Source organism: Macaca nemestrina, chromosome 1 (genome assembly GCF_043159975.1).
Source record: "Macaca nemestrina isolate mMacNem1 chromosome 1, mMacNem.hap1, whole genome shotgun sequence".
Lineage (NCBI taxonomy): Eukaryota > Metazoa > Chordata > Mammalia > Primates > Cercopithecidae > Macaca > Macaca nemestrina.
In genome coordinates, this window is record NC_092125.1 from 20,862,484 (window position 1) to 20,871,091 (window position 8,608).

General features: G+C 49.7%; 3 non-coding genes across 3 annotated transcripts; all 3 read left to right on the forward strand.

The window, feature by feature from the left end:
* Nucleotides 1-201: 201 nt before the first annotated feature.
* Nucleotides 202-320, forward strand: LOC139360370 (5S ribosomal RNA). The gene has a single exon (XR_011617704.1). It is a non-coding gene; the product is annotated as a 5S ribosomal RNA (ribosomal RNA).
* Nucleotides 321-3,090: 2,770 nt separating this feature from the next.
* Nucleotides 3,091-3,209, forward strand: LOC139360372 (5S ribosomal RNA). The gene has a single exon (XR_011617707.1). It is a non-coding gene; the product is annotated as a 5S ribosomal RNA (ribosomal RNA).
* Nucleotides 3,210-7,554: 4,345 nt separating this feature from the next.
* Nucleotides 7,555-7,673, forward strand: LOC139360373 (5S ribosomal RNA). The gene has a single exon (XR_011617708.1). It is a non-coding gene; the product is annotated as a 5S ribosomal RNA (ribosomal RNA).
* The last annotated feature ends 935 nt before the right edge of the window (nt 7,674-8,608 follow it).

The window sequence follows — 8,608 nt, forward strand, 5'->3', positions numbered from 1 at the left end:
CCCTGACGCCTCGGAGCACTCCCTGTTCCGAGCGGGCCCGACGTGGTGGAAGCTCGGGAGCTCGGCAGCCGGGAGAGGCAGCAGGCGAAGAGGCTCCGGGATCCCGATCCGAGCACGACGACCCCGGGCTGGCGGTGCGGGCTGGAAGCCGGCGGGCATGGCTGGGCCGGGCTCTTGGGGCAGCCAGGCGCCTCTGCCGGCGTCTACGGCCATACCACCCTGAACGCGCCCGATCTCGTCTGATCTCGGAAGCTAAGCAGGGTCGGGCCTGGTTAGTACTTGGATGGGAGACCGCCTGGGAATACCGGGTGCTGTAGGCTTTTTGGCTTGCTTTCTTCTCTTTCTTTCTTTTCTACCTTCCTTTCTTCCCTTCTCTCACTCACTCTTCTTTCTTTCTTTCCTTCTTTCTCTCTTTCTTTCCTTTCTTTCTTTCTTTCTTTCCTTTTTTCTCTCTCTCCCTCTATCTCGCTCTTTCTCTCTCTTGTGCTTTCCTTCTTACTTTCATTCTTTTCTGTTTCTTCCCTTGCTATCTTTCCTTTCTTTCTTTGTCTCTCTCTCTTTCTTTCTTTCGTTCTGCTGTCTTTCCTTCTTTCTTTCTTTCTACCTATCTTTCTTTCTATCCTTCCTCCTTTCTTTCCTTCTTTCTTTCTCTCTCCCTCTCTCTTGCTTGCTCTTTCTTTCTTTCCTTCTTTCATTCTTTTCTTTTTCTTCCCTTGCTATCTTCCTTTTCTTTCTTCTCGTTCTTTCTTCTTTCTTTCTTTCCTTCTTTCTTTCTTTCTCCTATCTCTCTGTCCCTTTCTTTCTCTCTCTTTCTTTATTTCATTCTTTCCTTGTTTCTTGCTTTTCTTTCTCACTTTCTTTTCTTCCTTTCTCTTTCTTTCTTTCTTTCTTTCTTCTCTTTTTGCTCCTTTCTTTCTTTCTTTCTTTCCTTCCTTCTTTCTTTCTTTCCTTCCTTCTTTCTTTCTTTCCTTCCTTCTTTCTTTCTTTCCTTCTTTCTTTCTGTCTTTCCTTTTTCTTCCAGACAGAGTCTCGCTGTCACCCAGCCTGGAGTGCAGTGGCAAGATCTCGGCTCACTGCAAGCTCCGCCTCCCGGGTTCACGCCATTCTCCTGCCTCAGCCTCCCAAGCAGCTGGGACTACAGGCGCCCGCCACCACGCCCGGCTCATGTTTTGTAGTTTTAGTGGAGACGGGGTTTCACCGTGTTAGCCAGGCTGGTCTGGATCTCCTGACCTCGTGATCCACCCGCCTCGGCCTCCCAAAGTGCTGGCATTACAGGCGTGATCCACCGCGCCCGGCCTGCTGTAGGCTTTTGTGGCTTCCCCTCTCCCTCCCTTGCCCCTACTATCGCCATGCTTCCCAACCTCCCCGGACTCTGCTCCCCCCTTGTCGCCCGCCTACACCCCCGCCGCAGCCGGGGACCTCCTCCTGGGGGTCCGCCACCAAAGCACCACCGGGCAGCAGCATCCCACCGCTTGCGCCTCGCCGCCGCCCGGCCAGGAGCCCGGCTCCAGCCCTGGAGGGCAGGAGGCCGGACCCCAAAGGCGCAGGCGCGGGTTCCCTGCCGTTCCCGGCGCCTTCCCGCTCCCGGAACGCACAGGCGATTCAATCCATTCACCGGGCGGGCGCCGCCGCAACCTTCCAAACCGGGGGAAGGGGCGGGCAGGGCCAGCGGGTGCCACAGACGCCAGCCGAGACCTCCGCTCCAGAACGCAGGGGCTGCTTTATCCGGGGGAAGGACATTGCTACGCCAGCAACCAGGAAAACAGTCCCTGTGCACCCGGATTCCCATTGCCACCAACTTCGCGTAAACTCCAGTCCCGAGGACACGCCAGAGACCCAGGCCTCGGGCCCCGTGGGCACGCCCGGTGCCACGGCTCCCGCCAAAAGGGCGGGCGCACTCTGCAAATCAAGGGGCCCACCGCACCGCACCAAGAGCACAGGGAGGTGCCAACACAGGAAGGAGCCTACGAAACCCACCCCCAAAGCAAGCAATTAATCCAAGACAAAACCCGTCTCAGCGCTCCGTTGCTCCTCTCGCATGGACGGCCTGGCCACCCTGTTCTGGCCCAGCCCAAGCCCCCTCCACCCTATCCCGGCCTGCTCAAAAGGGCCCTGCCTACGGGAGCAGGGCGCTCCCTCTCCAAGGCTCTATCGCTCTCGCTCTCTAGCTCCCTGCCCCTCTCTCTTCTGGGTTTGCCCCTGCACCTCGCGCTATTTCTGTCGCCTTTCCTCTGTCTCTCCCTCTCTGTCTGTCTTTCTCGCTCTCTCTGTCCCTCTCTCTATCTCTGCCTCTCTGTCTCTTTCCCTCTCCACCTCCCCTGTCTCTCTCGATCGCTGTCTCTCTCCCTCCCTCGGTTTCAATCTCTCCATCTATCTCTTCCTTGCTCTCCTTCAAGCCGTTTGTGTGTGCACGTATGTGTGTGTGTGTGTGTGTGTGTGTGTGTGTGTCTGTGTCTGTGTCTGAGCGCGCGCGCGTGTGTGGGTTCCCGCGCGCGAGCGCCCGGGTGTGTCTGTGTGTGGGGCTGTGGATTTGCTGCTGGTGGTGGTGGGGTGTTTCTGGGTTTCTCTCAGCCCCTCTCGCCGGGGATCAGGCTGCCGGCTCTAGTGCCAGCCCGGGGCAAAGCAGGGCCATCCCCCAACACCCCAGCCCCCACGCCCTCTTGCCCACCGGCCGGGTCTTGGTCGGGACAAGCCACCGTGGTGGGGGCGTTGTGAGAAAAAGGCCAGGCGCGGCTGGGCCGGCTGTTCGCCCTTGGCCAGCCCTGACGCCTCTGGGGGTGTGGGCCAAGAGGGGGCCTCGCAGGAGCTCCCCAGCGGCCAGGGATCCAAAAGAATACCTCCACGACAGGGCGGAGGACCCGCCGGGGTCCCAGGATCGTGGGCCCTGGGCCCCGACGCCTCGGAGCACTCCCTGTTCCGAGCGGGCCCGACGTGGTGGAAGCTCGGGAGCTCGGCAGCCGGGAGAGGCAGCAGGCGAAGAGGCTCCGGGATCCCGATCCGAGCACGACGACCCCGGGCTGGCGGTGCGGGCTGGAAGCCGGCGGGCATGGCTGGGCCGGGCTCTTGGGGCAGCCAGGCGCCTCTGCCGGCGTCTACGGCCATACCACCCTGAACGCGCCCGATCTCGTCTGATCTCGGAAGCTAAGCAGGGTCGGGCCTGGTTAGTACTTGGATGGGAGACCGCCTGGGAATACCGGGTGCTGTAGGCTTTTTGGCTTGCTTTCTTCTCTTTCTTTCTTTTCTACCTTCCTTTCTTCCCTTCTCTCACTCACTCTTCTTTCTTTCTTTCCTTCTTTCTCTCTTTCTTTCCTTTCTTTCTTTCTTTCCTTCTTTCTTTCTCTCTCTCCCTCTTTCTATCTCGCTCTTTCTCTCTCTTGTGCTTTCCTTCTTACTTTCATTCTTTTCTGTTTCTCCCCTTGCTATCTTTCCTTTCTTTCTTTGTCTCTCTCTCTTTCTCTTTCTTTCTTCCTTCCTCTCTATCTCTCTATCACTCTTTCTTTCTTTCTTTCCTTCCTTCTTTCTTTCTCTTTGTTTTCTTTCTTTCTTTCCTTCTTTCTCTCTCTCTCTCTTTCTCACTCTTTCTCTCTTTCTTTCCTTCTTTTCTTTTTCTTCCTTTGCTATCTTTGTTTTCTTTCTTTCTCTTTTCTTTTCTTTCCTTCTTTCTTTCTTTCTCCTATCTCTCTGTCTCTTTCTTTCTCTTTCTCTTTCTTTATTTCGTTCTTTCCTTTTCTCTTGCTTTTCTTTCTTTCTCACTTTCTTCCTTTCTCTTTCTTTCTTTCTTTCATTCTTTCTTCGGTCTTTGCCTCTTTCTTCCTTTCTTTCTTTCCTTCTTACTTTCATTCTTTTCTTTTTCTTCCCTTACTATCTTTCCCTTCTTTCTTTCTCTCTCTTTCTTTCTCTCTCTTTCTTTCTCTCTCTCTCTTTCTCTCTCTTTCTTTCTTTCTTTCTTTTCTTTCTTTCTTTCTTTCTTTCTTTCTTTCTTTCTTTCTTTCTTTCTTTCTTTCTTTCTTTCTTTCTTTCCTACTTGGTTTCTTTCTTTCTTTCCTTTTTCTTCCAGACGGAGTCTCACTCTGTCACCCAACCTGGAGTGCAGTGGCAAGATCTGGGCCCACTGCAAGCTCCGCCTCCCGGGTTCACGCCATTCTCCTGCCTCAGCCTCCTGAGTAGCTGGGATTACAGGCATGCACCACCACACCTGGCTAATTTTGTATTTTTAGTAGAGACGGGGTTTCTCCATGTTGGTTAGCTTGGTCTTGGTCTGGAACTCCCAACTTCAGGCGATCCACCCACTTTCCCAAAGTGCTAGGATACCCAAAGTGCTAGGATTACAGGCGTGAGTCACCAGCGCCCGGTCAGACTAGGGGTATAGTTTTAGGCTTCTGCTTGGCTTTCCTTTTCTGTGATGAATTTCACCTCACAGTCTTAGGATATGGTGAGGAGTTTTAGGCATCGATCTTCATATGGGATATTATTCTACAGTTTTCTCTTGTAAAATCTTTGTCTTGCTTTGGTATCAGGGCAATTGTAGCCTCATAGAATGAGTTAGGGAATACTCCCTCCTCTTCAAGGTTTTGGCAGGATTAACAAGGATTACTATTCGTTCTCTAAATATTTGATAGAGAAGTCAAGTCCAAGGCTTTTTTTTTTTTTTTTTTTTTTTTTTTTTTTTTTTTGCAGGAGATATTGGGTTACTGATTCAGTCTCCTTACTAGTTACTCGTCTATTCAGATTTTCACTTTCTTTGTGATTTAGTCTTGGTAGGGTTCATGTTCCTAGGAATTTGTCCATTTCATCCAAGTTATCCAATATGTTGGTGTACAATTGTTCTTAGCACTCTCTTACAATCCTATTCATTTATTTCTTTGAGACAGGATCTCATCTGTCACCCAGGCTAGAGTGCAGTGGTGTGATCTAGGCTCATTACAACCTCCACCTCCCAGGTTCAAGCGATCCTCCTACCTCAGCCTCCTCAGTAGCTGGGACAACAGGCTTTTGCCATCAAGATGGGCTGAATTTTCTTCTTTCTTTCTTTCTTTCTTTCTTTAATTAATTTATTTTTTTTCTTTCCTTTTTATCTTTTTTTTTTTTTTTTTTTTTTTTTTTTTTTTTTTTTGTAGAGACCGGGTTTGACCATGTCTCCCAGGCTGGTCTTGAACTCCTGAGCTAAAGTGATTCACCTGCCTGAACCTCCCGAGTAGCTGGGATTACAGGGGCCTACCACCACACCCGGCTATTTTTTTTTTGTATTTTTAGTAGAGATGGTTTCACCATGTTGGCCAGGTTAGTCTTGAACTCCTAACCTCAAGTGATCTGCATGCCTCGGCCTCCCAAAGTGCTGGGATTATAGGTGTGAGCCACTTCACCCTGCCAATCGTTTTCATTTTGACTGGATCCAATAGTAATGTCCCCACTTCCATTTCTGATTTTAGTAATTTGAGTATTCTCTCTTTTTTTCTTAGTCACTCCATAAAGTTTGTCAATTTTATCTTTTAAAAAACCAACTTTCAGTTTTGTTGATTTTCTCCATTTTTGTATTTTCTGTTTTATTTATTTCTGAATTAATCTTTCTTTCTTTCCTTCCTAGGGTTTAATTTGTTCTTTTCTAGTGCCTAAAGTGTAAATTTAGAGTGCTAATTTGAGGTCCTTTGGGTGTTTTTTGTTTTGTTTCCTTTTGAGAGGGAGTCTCGCTCTTGTTGGCCAGGCTGGAGTGCAATGGTGCGATCTCGGCTCATTGCAACCTCTGCCTCCCAGGTTTAAGCAATTCTCTTGCTTCAGCCTCCCAAGTCGCTGGGATTACAGGCGCCTGCCACCACAACCGGCTAATTTTGTATTTTCAGCAGAGACAGGGTTTCTCCCTGTTGTTCAGGCTAGTCTCGAACTCCTGACCTCAGGTGATTGGCTCACCTCAGCCTCCCAAAGTGCTGGGATTACAGGCATTAACCGCGACGCCTGGCTTTCTTTAGGTTTTTTTCATGTAAGCATTTCACACTATAAATTTCCCTGTTAGCACTGCTTTCACTGCATCCCAAAGTTTGGCTATGCTGTGTTTTCATTTTCATTCATTTCTGAGTACAGCTGAGCCTTGAACAACATGGGTTTGAACTGCAAGGGTGCACTTATACAGGAATTGTTTTCAATAAGTACAGTAGGTCCTCTGATTTCATTAATTCTGCATCTGTAACCAAAGGCAGATTGAAAATACAGTCTTCACAGAGCGCAAACCCTGAGGATACAGCGGCCTAACTTTTTTAATGCCCAGGTTTTACAGGGCCAACTGCAAGACTTGACTCTGTGTGGATTTTGGCCTACTTATGGGGTCCTGGAACCAATCCCCTGTGGATACTGACACCCAACTGTATTTTCTGATTTCTCTTGTGGTTTCTTCTTTAACCCATTGGTTGTTTAAGAAAATATCTGAATCTCTTCAAATACCTGAGACTGGATAATTTATTAAAAAGAGACATTTATTTCTCTCAGTTCTCAAGGCTGGGGTGTCCAAGGTCAAGTCATCAGCCCATTCAGTGTCTAAGGAGGGCCCAGTCTCTCCTTCCAAGATGACACAACGTTGCTTCATCTTTCAGAGGGGAAGAACATTGTGTCCCCACACGGAGGAGACGGAGGGAATGAACCCACTCAAGTCCTTTTCTAAGGGCTCTAATTTCATCCATAAGGACTTCTACCCTCATGAGATAATCGCCTCCTAAAGAATCCACCTTTTTACCCTTTTTTTTTTTTTGAGACAGGGTCTCATTGTATTGCCCCTACGGCAGCGCAGTAGCCTGTAGCCTGATCATGGCTCACTGCAGCCTTGACCTCCCAGGCTCAACCAGTCCTCCTGCTTCAGCCTCCTGAGTAGCTGGGACTACAGGCCTGCACCACCACGCCCACCGAATTTGGTGTTTATTCTAGAGACAAGTTTTGCCATTTTGCCCTGGCTGGTCTTGAACTCCTGGGCTCGAACAATCTGACTGCCTTTCCCTTCCAAAGTGCTGGGATGACAGCGTTAGCCACCACCCCAGGCCAGTGCCCACCTCTTAATACTATCATATTGGCAAATAAATTTCAGCATATAAATTTTGGGGGACATTCAGACCATAGCAGTGTGTTCTTTACTTTCCAAAAAGAAAACAGGTCAGTTTATCAGTTTTCCTTGTATTATTGATTTTTAACTCGATTTTGTTGTGGTCAGAGAAGACATTTGATAATACGCTGTTCGCCCTTCGCCAGCCTCGACGACTCTGGGTGAGGGGGCAAGAGGGGGCCTCGCAGGATTCCTGAGCGGCAGGGATCCCAAAGAATACCTGCGCGACAGCGCGGAGGACCCGACGGGGTCCCAGGATCGTGGGCTGTGGGCCCTGACGCCTCGGAGCACTCCCTGTTCCGAGCGGGCCCGACGTGGTGGAAGCTCGGGAGCTCGGCAGCCGGGAGAGGCAGCAGGCGAAGAGGCTCCGGGATCCCGATCCGAGCACGACGACCCCGGGCTGGCGGTGCGGGCTGGAAGCCGGCGGGCATGGCTGGGCCGGCCTCTTGGGGCAGCCAGGCGCCTCTGCCGGCGTCTACGGCCATACCACCCTGAACGCGCCCGATCTCGTCTGATCTCGGAAGCTAAGCAGGGTCGGGCCTGGTTAGTACTTGGATGGGAGACCGCCTGGGAATACCGGGTGCTGTAGGCTTTTTGGCTTGCTTTCTTCTCTTTCTTTCTTTTCTACCTTCCTTTCTTCCCTTCTCTCACTCACTCTTCTTTCTTTCTTTCCTTCTTTCTCTCTTTCTTTCCTTTCTTTCTTTCTTTCTTTCCTTTTTTCTCTCTCTCCCTCTATCTCGCTCTTTCTCTCTCTTTTGCTTTCCTTCTTACTTTCATTCTTTTCTGTTTCTTCCCTTGCTATCTTTCCTTTCTTTCTTTGTCTCTCTCTCTTTCTTTCTTTCGTTCTGCTGTCTTTCCTTCTTTCTTTCTTTCTACCTATCTTTCTTTCTATCCTTCCTCCTTTCTTTCCTTCTTTCTTTCTCTCTCCCTCTCTCTTGCTTGCTCTTTCTTTCTTTCCTTCTTTCATTCTTTTCTTTTTCTTCCCTTGCTATCTTCCTTTTCTTTCTTCTCGTTCTTTCTTCTTTCTTTCTTTCCTTCTTTCTTTCTTTCTCCTATCTCTCTGTCCCTTTCTTTCTCTCTCTTTCTTTATTTCATTCTTTCCTTGTTTCTTGCTTTTCTTTCTCACTTTCTTTTCTTCCTTTCTCTTTCTTTCTTTCTTTCTTTCTTTCTTTCTTCTCTTTTTGCTCCTTTCTTTCTTTCTTTCTTTCCTTCCTTCTTTCTTTCTTTCCTTCCTTCTTTCTTTCTTTCCTTCTTTCTTTCTGTCTTTCCTTTTTCTTCCAGACAGAGTCTCGCTGTCACCCAGCCTGGAGTGCAGTGGCAAGATCTCGGCTCACTGCAAGCTCCGCCTCCCGGGTTCACGCCATTCTCCTGCCTCAGCCTCCCAAGCAGCTGGGACTACAGGCGCCCGCCACCACGCCCGGCTCATGTTTTGTAGTTTTAGTGGAGACGGGGTTTCACCGTGTTAGCCAGGCTGGTCTGGATCTCCTGACCTCGTGATCCACCCGCCTCGGCCTCCCAAAGTGCTGG